A 16496-nucleotide genomic window follows, 5' to 3' on the forward strand; every position below is an offset into this window, starting at 1 on the left:
CCTATGAAGGAATGCGATAGTCTTCTTCATTTAATACACTCTGTTTTCCATAATAGTCTTTTTAAGGAATGTAATTAAGATTAGTGACTAGGCTTTCCAGAGGAAGAAAAGTAAACTGTGCATACATTTAAGAAAATAAGCAACAAAAATGGGCTTTATTGCCTGGTCTGTTTTCTAATTGTGGTATTTTATGGGTTTTATGTGTTAATATATTATAGCATTCTGTTCCTACATTAACTGTTTTAGCATCTTGCCACAGCAATGGCTGTTGTTGAAAGTGGTAGTATAAGTGAAAAATAAAAAAGTACTACTCTGTTTGTTCTGAAAGAAAGATAACGTAAAAAAAAAAACCAACAACAAAAAAAAAAAACAAATAATAATAATTTAAAAAATCCCTTGGGTTCACCCTAAAGCTTTTCTTCTTCATATGTACCTCCAATGTCTAGATTTCACAATCTGTTTATGTGTTATGAATAAGAAGCTTTTTAAAGAGTTCAGTACCAGGTGAGTCATAGCTCTGAATCATACAAAACTATAGTATCAAATAGCTTTCCTCCTACAATGTATATTTGAAAAAAAAAAAAAAAAAAAAAGGAGAATAAATAAAGAAAATCAACCTTCTCATTTTTCTGCATTTGCATATGAGGAAAACATTAATATCCTATTATATTCTTCTTTCCCATGAGTATGTAGAAATCCCATAAACTAGATTACTGCCTTTAATCTATGTTAGCAGAAACCCTAAGGAAAATAGATAAAGGAGAAATCCTTAAAGAAAATTTTTATTTCTGTCTTCAGTATTTAAGGAAAATACTCTCCAAACAACTGTTAGCTAGGAGGAAACCCGAAGATCAAAAAGAACCCTAAAGATGAAACTTATGAAATTGATTAACCATCATATGATAGTTAAAGGGATTCTGTGATATCCAACCATCTTAGATTGCTTAAAAACAAACAAACAAACAAACAAAAAAGACTACATTAAAAAGAAAAAAAAATCTTTAATTGTAACAGGAACTACACAAAAATGCCATTTCTGCCTCCACTCCTTAGTGCACAATTATTAACACTGTATTCAGATTGTGTGTCACAGGTTAATTTTTGAATACTTGCAATCACACCTGTTATCTTCTAAAATGATTTTAAAAATTAAATAATAAGTGCCCCAGATTCGTATTTTCCTAAAAAAAAAAATAAAAATAAATGATTGTATACAAAGGAGAGATGGACAAAAACTTTAAAATGTGAATTGTCTACTCAAATCTTCTGTGAGCAGATTTTTTCAAAAAATATCAAGAATATAATATTGTTTTTTTCCTAGAGACTTTGTAGCTTTCAGGACAAGATATCCATCTTTTGTTCTCTAAGTATGTTTGTGTACTATGAGTAAAAAGAGAGAAGGTACATGGGAATTGGATTAGAGGTTAAAAAATAAAAAATCTTAATATTTAATATTAAAATGAATGGTAGTTTTGTCTTAGATGTAAGATAAGTCTCCAGTAATAGAACCATCATTTCTCTATTGGTAAGCTAGCATTACTCATTATAGAATAGTTATTTTCAGCAGAGAGCATGATTCTGGGACCATTTTTGCTTACTTGAATTGAAATCAATTAGAGGTATTTTAAATAAAATCTAATATAATTAATGTTGTAGTTTCAAAATCAGAGTGAGCTATTACAAACCAATGTGTACTCCTCCTCCAGTGACCGACCTTCTTGAACTGTTACAGGTATGCATCTGACAGTGTGGTGAACTAACTGTAGAGTTAGAGATATTTATTTTTTAAATCATGTCATTTTTTACCCCAATCAAGTTTTCTTAGTTAGCTCCTTAAATGTCTGCCTCAACACTTGTGTCAGAAGAGGTTGAGGCATTATATTTCCATCCATTTTCAGAGACCTGTTAGTATGCTACCATGGACTCTGAAACTTTGGCTTACATCTAGTGTTAACTCCAAACTGCTGCTGAAATTAAGGTCTAGATGGTCACATCTGATACAGGCTGATGTACATGTTACCTGTGCTTGGCTATCTCACAGAAATGCGAGAGAGAGATCAAGGAAAGAATAAAGAAAATACTATTTACTTCTTCATCCAGTGCATCTGAATGTGAGGGTTAGGTTGAAACATTTAATCAATTATGTCTATCTCCCCATGACTTAATTTTTTTTCAGGGGAATCTGGCAGAGGTATCTGATGAAATGCCTGTATGTGAAGACAGCAGAGTGGACTAAGTCTACCTGATAAATGATTTAAAACTTGGTTCCCTGGAAGTAACTATTTGCTAGTACTGTAGCAATGTATGACTTGCTAGTAATCATAAATGGATTATGGAATTGTAAATGTATATGGTTTTCTTGATATCTAACATAATAGAATGAATAGGAACTGCAGAGGTTTAGGAAACAAGCATGAAACAACTTGCATTATTTAACCTTGGGACTTTTAAATATATCTACTTTATCATCTAAATATGCCTAACCATTCTTTGAATGAAAGTTACAATCTTCTTTATTCACCATTGTTCAAAGTGGAGAAAAAGTGGAGAAAGACAGCTGGAAATCTCAGGAAATTTTTTTTGTTGTTGTTTTTTTAAACATGCTTTTACCATTAAGAACAAAAGCAGTAGCATTTTCTGACATTTTCAACTTTTTGTCTTTCCCTCTTGCTAAATATGTTGTTATTTCTAAAATCTTACAGGCTTCTATGCTCTTTCTTCTCCTCCTTTCTTTCAGATAAAAGCATCTGATACATCTTTTCATACGCTAGACTTAAAACAAACCACAAGGAAAAAAAAAGGTAGAAAAGGAAATATGTAGCAGAAAACATAAGCACACATACATACTCATATTATTCAACACTAAAGAATGCAACTTTTTAAAACACTAAGGTTTTGTTGTTTTTTTCATACTGTGTCAAAAGCATGTTTTAAAGCTGTTGAAGAGAGAATCCATTTCCTCTGAGAGAAAAATCAACATTTGCAGGTAAGCATAAAACTGAGGCTTTCCTTTTTTACCCATGACTATAGGTAGGTAGGATTGACTGAACCCATGATAAGATGCCTAAGGATGTAGATCATATGCCCACAAGGAGGAGAAAAAGTGAAAAGTGATGCCTGGGTTAACACATGTAATTTCAAATACATAATCATTTCAGTTGGCATTTACCAAGGAATTTTCAAAAAGGAAGGATGATTACTTTTTTTTAAAGACATTTCCCCCAGGCTTCAATAAAAACTTTCATTTTTTTTGGATGATTTACCAGACATAACATATTTTGACAAGCTGTGAGCCTTCAGTTGCCGTGTAGTTCTGACCCAACTGCTAGTTCCATACTTCCCTAAAGTTATTTGTGTGTGATCTGAAAGCAATTACATTAAATGAAAGTCTCAAAATTCATTGCCAAAACTGTGTTTATTTTAATGTAAACAAAGCCATGTGTTGTTTTTACTATAATTTACTTAGACAAGTTTCTTAAGTCCCTGATTCCATAATGTATTGCAGGACATGAACCTGAGTCTCAAGCCGTGTTAAACAAGAATGGAGACCTGCGCAATTAAAATCAATTACATGCTCAAATGCTTTTCAGGATCAGAGCCAATGTGGTCAGCAATCAGCATGATTCTACGCATAGGTAATTTTAATTTCTCTTTGTAAAGTTTATACTGTTGTATATTCTTACAGCAAGGTGTATCTGACTGCTTTGTATACCTTAGTCTGATGCAGCTTCCAAAATAATTAAGTTGGTTTCCAGGTCATTTAACTGGCTACACATTGTTCTGTGGTTAGTCACACAAGCACTTGCATCAGGAGCTCTTCTGACATGACTTCCTTGCCAAAATAGATTCTTTCTCCTCTGCCTCCCATCCCCTCCTCATCCTTATAATATCTCATTGGTATTGAAAGTGGATGGACCTAGGCGAATGTTAATACTGAATTTAATACATCCCATTATTGCTATTCATCTTGAAAGTACATGACAATCTAGCAAAAGCACATCTACTTTTGTAAGAATACATATCTTCAATGTGTGGCAGATTTTCATATTACTTAGGACTCTGTACTGCACAATTTTCTACCTGTGTATTAAAAAAATATTTCTGCATTTTTCTCTGTAGTTTATTGTTTGGTTCAAAAGGGATGTAGACATATTAAAGCAGCTACTTAAGTTAAATAGATAATTATTATATCCTTGAGTAAATACTGTTTATTATGGTATTACAGTATGAACATGAATAATTTCCCTCAATTTAGACACACTGGTTTGTTTTTCTAACAAACTAACTTTCTTTTGTAGTCATTTTTATAGAAAGCATTCTTCCACTGTGCAATTCATTTTGCCCTTGTAAGAAACTTTTTCTCAAATTATATTAGTCATATTCTACACATTCCTGTCTACTAACATGAATTTTACAGGAAATACGATTATTAGTTTAAACTAAATTAGTGGAGTCTACCAGTCGGATAGCTGACTCACACCAGCAATGCATACCATGCCCAAAAAACTGTTGAGCTGGTAGGCAGCTAAACACCACACAGCCGTTTGCTTGCTCCCCCCATTCAGCAGGCAGAAATGCTCACCACCAGCAGACTGATGCCCAAGCAGCAGCAGTCCCCTCACCCTGGCCAACTACCTTACAGTTTAATTGTTCAGCATGATACTATATGTCATGGAGTATCCCTTTGGTCAGTTTGGGTCAGCTGTCCTGGTTCTGTCCCCTTCCAGCTCCTTGTGCACACCCAGCCTCCTCACTGGCTGGCAGGGCTGTACGAGAAGCTGAAGACTCCTCAGCTCTGTGTAAGCACTGCTCTGCAACAACTGAAACATCACTACCATGTTTGCCCAGATACATGAAGATTCATCCTTCATTAATTTGGGTGACTCTTGCTGTAATACCATTGGTATGATATATATCAACCATAGTAGTGATGGCATACAACATTATATATAGCAGTTAATATACAATTCAAATCACTGTCTATTCTCATCCCAGATCAAATCCCCTCAAGGTGCACATTGGACTTCCTCATAACACATTGCCCACAAAGTACACCCAGGTTCTTGTGCAAAAGCAATCCCATGGATGGGTTTGATTTTGATCAAGGCAGAAATAGCCCAAACTGCCTTCCCCAGCATGTTGTTTATGTGCAGTATGGGGACTTCATCCCCTTCTACACTACTATTGTGCAGTTTTGACTGGGCAGGGCCAGCTCATTTGACAGATATATTCAGTATTTGGTATTCAGCGTTCAGTAGCCATTCATAAAAGATTAAATCATTTTCTGTTTTACTTTTGAATTTATTTTATACTTTTGCAAGTTTCACTACCAGTTGCAGGAAAGACAGAAAAAGCCTAGAGCAGAGTAGGGGTGATTCAGGGGCCTGTACCATAGGCCAGCTGTCTCTTTAGTATCTCTTCCCAGGACCTGATGTACTGCCTCTCTAGCAAGGTGCTGCAGCACACACCACTACAGTGAAGACAGGACAGGTCCCTTTGGGAGACCACCTTAATTAATCATATTTCTATAGCAAGTTCAGCTGAGTTTTGGGCAGTGCTACATTGTTTGTTAGGGTTAGTTGTTTCATGGAGTAAATAAAGTGGACATTGGCAAAAAAAAACCAAAAACCAAAAAAAAAACCACAATACTTCCAAACAATGTGTTAGATTGGAAAAAATGCTTTGTTAGGTAATTAAGCATATTTCCATATCTAAAATCTCAAGTATACCTAACTTATTTCCTATGTCTCACTTTCTGAAGTGACAGATTTTGAATGAGTAGCAATCATTATCTTTCTTCTAATGCCCTCTCAGCCTCAACAGAATTGGGGTTTGTAGTATTTGTAGGAAGGGACCTCTGAAGATCATCTAGTCCAACACCCCTGCCAAGCAGGACCACCTAGAGCACGTTGTGCAGAATGGCATCAAAGGCAGATTTTGAATATCTCCAGAGAAGACAACTCCACAACTTCTCTGGACCACCTGTTCCAGTGCTCTGTCACCCTCACAGTAAAGAAGTGCCCTCTCATATTCAGCTGCAACTTCCTGTGCTTCAGTTTGTGCCCATTCCTTCTCATCCTGTTGCTGGACACAACTGAAAAGAAACTGGTTTCATCCTCTTGACACCTCCCCTCAGATATTTATACACATTGAGGAGGCCTCTCCTCAGTCTTTTCTTTCCCAGGATAAGCAGGCCCAGTTCTCAGCCTGTCCTCATAAGACAGGTGCTTCAGTCCTCTAATCATCCTATTAGCCCATACAAGACTGGACCCAGTACTGACCCCTGGGGGACACCGCTAGCTGCAGGCCTCCAACTAGACCACCACTAAGCACAACTCTGAGCTCCGCCATCCAGCAAATTATCAATCCACCTCACTGTCCACTCATCTAGCCCACACTTCCTGAGCTTGTCTATGAAGGCGTTATGGGAGACAGTGTCAAAAGCCTTGCTGAAGTCAAGGTAGATTACATACATCACCTCATGACATCATACCCCTCATCTACCCAGCTAGTCATTCCATCACAGAAGTCTGTCAGATTTGTTAAGCATGATTTCCTCTTGGTGAATCCATCCCTATCACTTTCTTATCCTCCACATGCTTGGAGATGACCCCCAATCCCTATGCATGGGATTGTGTGGCAGTGCACTGTCAACAGGCATTCTGAAAAAAAATAGCATTGCTCTGGTTGTAAAAAAAATATTGAGGAATAAATTCATCCATAAGTAGATTTATGGTGTGTTTCAGACCAGCCTGACTGGCCTGTTGACCAAAAGTCTATCAGTGCAGCCACAGGACAAGCCATATTTTTCAGGACATATGAGACCTCAGCTGGCTCAGCACATTCACTATGAAGTCTGGTGGCTGTCATTGACGTGCTGTATGCTGTAAGGAGGAGGCATATTCTGGAGGTGTCCACTCTGGAGGTATTATAGGTGCAGCCATGGGGACAGAAGGAGCCAGGGTGGCTAGGAGGCTGGGCTGGGAAGGAAGAGCACTGGGTCAATACATGAGCATCGAGGCACAGCTCTTTTACCAACACCGAGTTGTTAGGTGTTGTTTAGCTGCAGGTGATAATAATAATAATAATGCTAAAAAATGCATTACAAAAATACACCAAGAGGGAAACAGTTTCAACAGACCAAAGGTTCATGAAAGATGTATTTTGAAATAACATTGTGTTTGTTGGGAAGAAAAAGCTGCCTGAAAAGCCTTCAGAGTAACTTAGCAACATTTTTTTTTCCCCTATTTGTTTCATATTGTAACTCCTAAAATAAAAACTTTATGTAAAACTAAATGTAAATGTACTAAATGTAAATGTATGTAATGTAAATGTAAATGTACTAAATGTAAAACTTTCTTATCTGGACTCTGTTATGATCCCTAGCTCAGGTCGTCTGTCACATATCTCATCTGCTGTTACTGATGAAACCAACCCCAGAAGCAACATCTGAAGATTTTTTAACTTTGGGACTTAAGGTGTCTGAATTTTATTTTTACATCTCAAAACATCACTACCAGTAGCTCATCTGAGTTACTTATTGCCCAAATACCTGTCATTTATATGTATATGCTTAAGTACATTAATATTCCAGTTAAAAACAAACAAAAAATCTTATTATCCACCTTACTCCCTTAAGGCTCTCTCCTTCCTATTTATCATCACTTTGCCCTTGCAGAGATCTCTGTCTCTAATAACCATGGCCTCTTCAAGCTATCTTCCCTTGGTTGTATAGTGTTATGAAATTTTAAAATTAGTTTCAAACTTAATTCTGAAATGACTAGCTTTAGCCAAGACCGATAAAAGAATCCCAAGACAGTTTTTATGATTTAGTATTACAATGATATCAGAAATCTTTAAGCTTATTTGGCATGACTGTTCTTAAATGGTACTATCTGAAAAACACATTCCAACAACAGATTGTTCCCAATGGCATTTTAAATCTTTGGGCTATCTGTTTCAGGTAAAAATTAGAACACAGTATTACATGTCTACCAAATGAACTTCAGTGCTTCAGGCATTTCAGCTATTTGGGAGGTAGCACAAATAATCTCTGTTTTGTAAATGCCTTTTTAATGAAGTGCTTAACTGTGTGCGCAAGTGTTAAGATAAAGGAATATAAACATATGGAAAATTATAACAAAATATACATGCCAGTTCTTGATAGATATTGATCTGAGAACTTGAAAACGGTACATAAAATTAGTATTTTTCTACTCCTTTCTGTTTTGTTTTGTTTCTTTTCACTCCCACTAATTTTTTGTCCTATTTTTGAGATGGTTAATATTCTCATATAGTCATATTGCAATGTTATCATTTTGGGGGTTTTGGTGTTTAATTTCTTTTCTTGGCTGGACAAATTATCCTCTTGTCCCCTGCAGCCAACTATAATTTCCACTGACTGCAGTAATGAGGGCAGAACTGATTAAATGCAGACTTCCCTCCTGTTTAACTCAGCCAACAAGCTGCCTTTCAGCAGTTAGGGATATTTTTCTAGAGCCTTTTTTTTTTTTTTTTTTTCCCAAAAATGAAAGGAGAATTTTCGGATCAGAGGTTTATATTCCTGTCAGTAATAGATATAAGGATAGATGAGATATGTGCAGCGCCAGTGATTGTAAGGTAGGGTCCAGATGTATAATTGTGTCACTGTTAATGGTATTCTATAAGGAAAGCATGTTTCTGTGGTTATCCTCTGTATTTACCCTGTTTTGGAGGACAGCTGGTCTGTATAAGGAGATGCAGCAGCATTTACAACCTTTTATCACAAGAGGAACTCTCTATTGTAACATCATAGAAATAGAAGAATTAGTGATATACTGTGCAGAGAAAAGACGAGAAATATTGACTTAGATAAACAGTACATTTCCTCTGTGCCATGTGACACAAATACTTCACTCTTCCCTATTGTTTAGAAAAGGCTAGAAAAGCTAGACCAGAAATAAGATATGATAGTATTACAGTGTATGAACAATCAAGCTAAATTCTCTGGTGGAAAAACAAAAAGTAAGAATACTTCTAAAGATACTGAAATGTTCATGGACCTACTTGGCTATTTTTTGGTTATGTTTAATGAATAGACATTGTCCAAAAAGCTGGAGAAAACATGTTAGTGACATTAGTTAAGGTAACATTAAAATATCTGGCATCACACTACTGCTTTAATAAAACAGACTAAAAGTATAACAAAAGTATTGTAAGTAATCTTAATGATTCTATGATTCTATGATTCTAATATATTGGAAGTTTAAATACTGTTATTTATGCTGTATAGATGCCCACATGGCATAGTCATAATCTATGATGGTCAAATTGATTTATAAAGATTCTTCCATTTTCCAAAATAGTCCTAGTAAAAGAGGTAGTTTTGCAAATTGTTTCCCATCTTTTGTAGTTTAATAAACAGTTCAGGTGATGGATATTTTTAAATGAGAAGAGATGCACATGTCATATAAAAGGCCATATTGAAAATAAGAAGTATTTATCAGTATTGTAACATATAAAACCAGCCTATCTCTTCGGTGTAATTCTTTATTGCATTCTTTAAATATATGTGAATTACATTTGATTCCAAGGAAAGTTCCTGAAAAGAAGTTCTATAACCATATGGAATAAATCATTATGACAGAACTCTTTGCAGAAATATTTGCGCAGTATTTTGAATAGTTCATTTAATTATTTCCATAATAGAACAAATATCCAGAGATTGAAGATTATACTAAACTGGGAGGAATTGTTGACTCCCTTGAGGGTAGACTGAGGGATGAGAGGCTGGGTACAGACTGGGGGATGACAGGCTGTAGATCAGCTCTTCAGAAGGAGGTGTGGGTTTCTGGTTGATGGCAAGATCAATAGGAGTCAGCAGTGTGCCTTGGCAGCCAAAAGGGCCAACCATATCCTTGCAGCAAGGACAGCATTGCTAGATGACTGAGGGAAGTGATTATCCTGCTTTGCTCTGCACTGGTGCAGCCTCACCTCGAGTACTATGTGCAGTTTTGAGCACCACAATATAAGAAGGACATAAAACCTAGTGTCCATTTGAGGTTCAGGATGGATGTTAAGAAAAGGTTCTTCACTGAGAGGGTGGTTGGGCACTGAAACAGGCTCAATGGTCATGACACTGAGCCTGCTGGAGTTGAAGCAGCATTTGAACAACACTGTCATGGCTTAATTTTTAGGTAGGCTTATGTTGAGCCTGCAGTTGGACTTGATGATCCTTATGAGTCCCTTCCAACTCAGGATATTCTACAATTCTATAATTCTCTATTCTTATAAGGTCATATAAGAATTCTTAAAAGATCTTGTTATGTATGGAAAGGCCACAATGGAGAGGAGAAGGCTACCTGGAGCCTTCTCCTCTCCATGCTGAATAACCCCAAATCTCTTATCCTTTCCTCATTGGAGAGGTGCTCCAGCCCTCTGATAGTTTTCATGGCTGGCCTCTGAATCCAGTCTAACTGGTCAATGTCTTTCTTGTACTGGAGTCCCCCAGAGCTGGACGTGATGCTCCAGGTGAGGGCTCACAAGAGTGGAGTAAAGAGAATCCCCTCCGTCAACCTGCTGGCCATGCTTCTTTTTGTGCTTATTTTTGTCATGGCTTAACAAAATAAAGACTGACAGTAAAGAGGTTTTCTCCGTATAAATACAAGTATGTAAATTCCATAGAAGCCAACCAGGTACAAAATCTAAGAAAACATGTTGACACATGAACAGTTGTATAAAAGTGGACCAGGAATAGATCTTGGCTGAAAATTATAAGGACATTTAGAATTTTTAGAGGAATGTGACTTTCCAAAAGAGTAATAAGGGGAAATAAAGCTTACCAGTCTTGAAAAGGGATCTGATATGGGGCTATAAAAGATTATATTATTTAATTATATTATATAGAAGTAAGCTAGAGCTTTACGACACAGTGCCCTTTCCACACCTAACTGCTGAGGGTCTTTCTTCATTTTCATATGCTGTTAATAATTTTCAATATAAGAACAAATGAGCAAGTATACAAACGTATAATACCCTGTACTCTCTTAACAAAAATGTGGTGTTCTTGTAGAAAAGCCAGACTGCATAAAGCCACACTCTCTCTAGCTACATTTTTTTACTGCTTTCAGTGGCACTTCCTAGGGTTACCCCCTCATACAATAAATTTAGAGGGTAGAGAAAACTTTCCAAAGGAGTCTAACTACAATATTGATCAATTCAGCTTGTATTCTTTGAAGCTTGGCTTGCCCTCAAGGTCTGATTTTACTAGTCTTCTGCTTCAAAGACAAGGTTCATGTGATAAGATTTGCTTTCTTCCATTTTTTGTAAGTGCCACTCTACAATATCAATGTGTTCCTAATGTTTGTGATGTTATACTATTAAGAATGTAGAAACATATTTTGCTTAATTACTTTCCCCCAATGGGTTTGAAAATGAGACTCAAATTCTGCCTTTTATGCTGCACTTAAGAGTGTTATGGATAATGAAGCAGAAAGAAAAAAAAATATCTAGAAAACAAATAAACAAATCCAGGGTGAAAAATGAAATAACAGAAGGAATGGAAAAACAATATTACTCAGAGATGGATGAGAATGTAATATGAAATGAATAAAAAACACATCTGCAGTATTTTAGGCTTAAAATTGTGTGATCTTGTTTTTGTTGGAAGCTATGAAGACTTCTCCTACTGTTTTAAAATAAAAGGACTCTTCTTCAAGCAAAGAACACTTAAAATTTCAGATTTTTAAAAATGATGTGATTTTAAAATTATTTTTAAAATCTAACGATTTGTGGTATTCCAAAATAGACTGATGTTATTAGAAGAACAAGATTGTTCTATGAGATCAATCTGTAACATCCTGAAGTTTGAAAGTGTATCCTCACTCTCCAGTGAAGTGGCATACAGGCATATAAAGCCTGCCTGACACAGGTCATGTGTGATAAAGGGAAAAGGTCACCTTTCTTGGCCTTGCAGTGGCTGGCTCATGCTGTACTTTTGGTCTTTTGCATTATTCATAGCAACACGTTGGTTCTGCTGGGCATAGCAATGCTGCTTTAGGATGTTCCTGTGAGAATTTGAGTCTCCTTTCAGACTATCCTTCTGCTCCTTTTTCTGTCTTGTAACACCCAAAGCAAAACATTTCTGTTGAATGCCTGTAGCCAAGACCTGTCTGCTGATGATTTAAATGCTGCTGAAAAGAAGGACTATTATAAAGCAATATGTATGGCCATGAAGCGTGACTGGTGTAGGATCAAACTCTGAAGGTTGTGTGTGGGTGTTCTGTAGGGGACATGTATTGCTCCAGGTTATATTCATACAGGAGCCCATCACATCACATCTTATTCTTTATGGATAAGGATGACAGACAGATCCAGCTTTCAGTCTTCATGCCTGAACTTACATACAACGAGGAGGAGTTTTTCTTTCTGTATTATTGGCTGACACAGGCAAGAGTTATATTTGTTGCACTGGACAATGTTCTCAGAAATATGGTTTGATTTTTGGGTGGTCCTGTGCAGAGCCAGGAATTGGACTCAATGATACTTTGGGGTCCCTTTCAAATCAGGATATTCTATGACTCTATGATTCTGTGATTCTATGCACTGGTAACAGTTGATCAATTCATTCAAATGTTTATTAGAAAAAGTTTATTAGAAATCAATTAAGATGAAGAGCCATCCATAAAGATCTGTAGTCTGCCATCTAAATGCTTTGTTGTCCTGGATTTGGATAGGATAGTTAATTTTCCTCCTAATAGCTAGTATGGTGCTGTATTTTAGATTTCAGATAAGAATAATGCTGATAACACACCGATGTTTTAGTTGTTGCAGAGCAGTGCTTATACAGAGCCAAGGAGTTTTCAGCTTCTCATACTGCCTGGCCAGTGAGGAGGCTGGGTGTGCGCAAGGAGCTGGAAGGGGACAGAACCAGAACAGCTGACCCAAACTGGCCAAAGGGATATCCCATCCAATATAGTGTCATGCTGAACAATTAATATGGCATGGCTGGCCCGGGGGGGGGAGGGTGGAGGACTGCTGCTCAGGGACAGGCAGGGCATCGGTCAGTGGGTGGTGAGCAATGGCATTGTGCATCACTTGCTTTGCACATATTATTATTATTACTATCATTATTATTATTATTATTTCTCCTTCTTTTCTTTCCTATTACACCATCTTTATCTCAACCCACAAGATTTTACATTTTTTAAAGCCTGAGTCTCTCCCTCATCCTGAGGTGGAGGGTGCATTGTGATGGTGGGGGTGAGCAAACAGTTGTGTGGTGCTTAGCTGCCAGACAGGTTAAACCACGTTTGTTCATATGCACTTTGCTTTTCCAAAATCCAAAAGGTTTAACAAACAATTTACTCAAGTATACCCCATTTCTATCCACTCTGGTATGCATAATTGTTATTAATAATCAGCAAATACAACTATTATTGGACCCCATATAGCTAAAGAAATTATTTGGGAGTTCTTGAGATAATCACTCACTAGAACAAGTAATTCAAACTGACTTTTTCATCCTATTGGCTACCCAGATTCTAGGAAGTAATTCACAGACTCAGTTGTTTCTGAGTTGCTGGTAAAAGACTATGACAATGTCTCCGTGTAATTTGTTAAGTGTAATTTGAAAACTTTTAATGAGTTTTAAGGAATAAATAAAGAACAAACCAGTTCTATGGTTGAAGATGACAGGGAAGTCATGAAACAAACTACAGTGGTAGTTTGCTATGGCAATGCATAGGATTGTTAGGTAGAAAAAGCTGAAATAGTTAAGATGAAAAGCCTGCTATAAGTGTAGGGTATGCAAAGATTTGAAGAAGTATACACAAGCACTGTATTCATTAAGCCTGTTTTGACTTTACGCTGGATCTAATGATGAGTTCTACTTAGGAGAAATAGCAAAAGTAACAAATGTCTTTATGAACTACAATAGTTTATTTTGATAATAGTCATTTGTGATGGTTACTATTTAGTTTATGAATAGTCCTTTTCCAGTGATGTCATGAAAAAAACAACAACAAAAAAGAGTAGAGGTATACTGCCTATCTCTCTATACTTTTGATGTTAAACTTTTCAACTGAAAGAGCAACAGGTGCCAGAGATCATCAGAAAATCTAGATTTGCACATAAAGACTGAAAAACTCTTTGACTCTTTCTAAAATGTCAGAGACAAGGATATAAATGCACAAGGAGATGATTCAATTATCCTGGACACAGAAGAGATGCATGAAAAAAGTGCCCAAATGTTAGCATTAAATTAAGCTATCTATGCACATGCCAAGATTCTTGGCATAGTGTTATAAGGCAGACAGACCATATGGTCTCTTTAGCAATATACAATGCTTTTTGCAGTGTCCCACTTACTGCAAAAGAAACTGTTGTGATTTAGGGTGTGCCAGATGTCTTGTCAATCAGCCAGTTTCACGTTTTACAGTATTCTAAGCTTGACGTAAACACAAGGCACTGCTCACTGAATAGCCAATTCCTTACTCTGAGGGAAAATATTGCAACAGAATACATGAGCTGGCTGGCAACCTTAGTTCCTGGTGGGACAGGCTTCCTTTGAAGAAAACATACCATTTTGCAATTACAGAAGAAAAATTAAATTTAACCTTAAAGAATTCTCTTTAAAAGAAGTGTGTTCTAATATATATATTTTCCATTTACCATTGCATTTAATAGTTTCTGTCCATTTACTGGTGCATTTCTTTAAGTGCTGTGACTACTCCCTAGTGTTTGTGGTGGGATCGGTTCAGTTACCTAAAAAAGGCATTGCAGTTGAATGGGATGCCAGCTCTTGGTGTTAAGGCTCAGGGAATGGGATGTCACCTCAGTACTAACCTCCATCCCTTATCCAGTCTCTCTGGAATTTCCACAGTACCTGATCAGTACTTTTGGAGACATCATTGTCTCTCCAAAGACATGGCAAAACATCTGTGGAAAGTTTGCCATTCAGTGCCTTACTAATCACACCTCTGACTTCCCAGAGGATGTATATGTATTAAAGAAATGGAAAGAAATGTCAAGCCTCACTTATGAAGAAGCTTGGTATTTCTCAGGAGGAAACTCACATATTTCTCAAGTGTCTAAAATTTCCTTTAGGTATGTTGAGCTAGTACAGAAGAATGACCTCAGTAGACCCACTCGTTTTGGAATTATGGTGACAGTTACAAACCACATTCTCAGATTTCATTGAAGGCATTAACTATGCTTAGATTTCGTGGGTAAATATAAATGATCTTTAATTTTTCAAAGATAAGATGTGACAGCTAAGACTGAGGATTTTTGTAAAGTAATTTAAGTTGAACACCCTGGATGAATATATAGCCTGAAACACACATTAATTTCAGAGCATTCTGCTTAAGGAAGTGACTGAGAAAGAATGAGGAACTAGTAAAATTTCAAAGCAATTATATAAATTAAGGGAAAGTTGTTTGTTTGCTTGGTTGGTTCGGTTTTTTTTTGAAGTTCACGAGTGTTTAGTGAGATTTGCCCTTCATCCCCCCCTTCTCAGACGAGATGAGAGATGAGATAGTGATTTCATATTTGACGTTTTTTCTTTGCAGAGCAACTTCTCATTGGAGATTTCCTATCCCTTTTCTTAATTAGATGGTGACCAGAAAATGTACTTATTTCTCTGTACTTACGGTATGTATGGCATGCTAGTCCTTCCTCAGGTCTGCTTGGTAAGCCCCTGTGATTCATTTCTGTTTACTTTGGTAAAGGACACAGTAATCTTCACGTTTTTGTATCTAATTTGTTGTAACATCTAGAATTTGAGAGAACATAAGCATTGTTTAGATTTTTTGACCTCACCACTGTCTATAGCTCTGTACATTGACACAGAAGCTCACTTACCATTCCAAATAACCCCCAGTCAATATCTAGTACAGGCAATCTTCAGAGGGGAGGGGTGGTCACAGTACTCAGGAAAGTCTGCTCATGATGAATGTAAACGTATATTAAAAACTTATTTTGAGTTCCCTATTATATGGCAATTTTTGATCTCAGTCACATAACAGAGTACACTAAAGGGAAAAGCTAAATGTGAGGTTGTAGTTTGCTGAGAAATAATTACGTTAAGAAAAATATTTTGAGATATGTCATATATCTCATTCAGTGCTGGATGATTCAGGTTCTCCTTGACTGAATATTTTTAAAAGTAGCTTAAAAAGTCTCTAAGCATTGCTAGTGTATATGAGTACCAGTGCATTTCTACCTGGTTGAAGCCTCATTCTTCTGCAGTCCTCATCAAGGAAAATGTTTTTACAGGGAAGATGGTCAAATATTTAAACAGGTTGTGAAATTTCTGTCCGTGGAGATAATCCAGCCTTGGCTGGACATAGCCCTGTGCAACTTGATCAACTCTCCATACTTGTGGGACACTGTTGGACTAGGTGATTTCCAGAAGTCCCTTCCAAGCAAAATTATAGCATTCCATCATTTTATCCCTTTAATGTAATGAAATGTCAATTAATGTAATGCCATTTGAGTCTGACTTCATACTTTAATTT

The sequence above is a fragment of the Netta rufina genome (assembly GCF_964035555.1).
Source record: "Netta rufina genome assembly, chromosome: 1".
Classification (NCBI taxonomy): domain Eukaryota; kingdom Metazoa; phylum Chordata; class Aves; order Anseriformes; family Anatidae; genus Netta; species Netta rufina.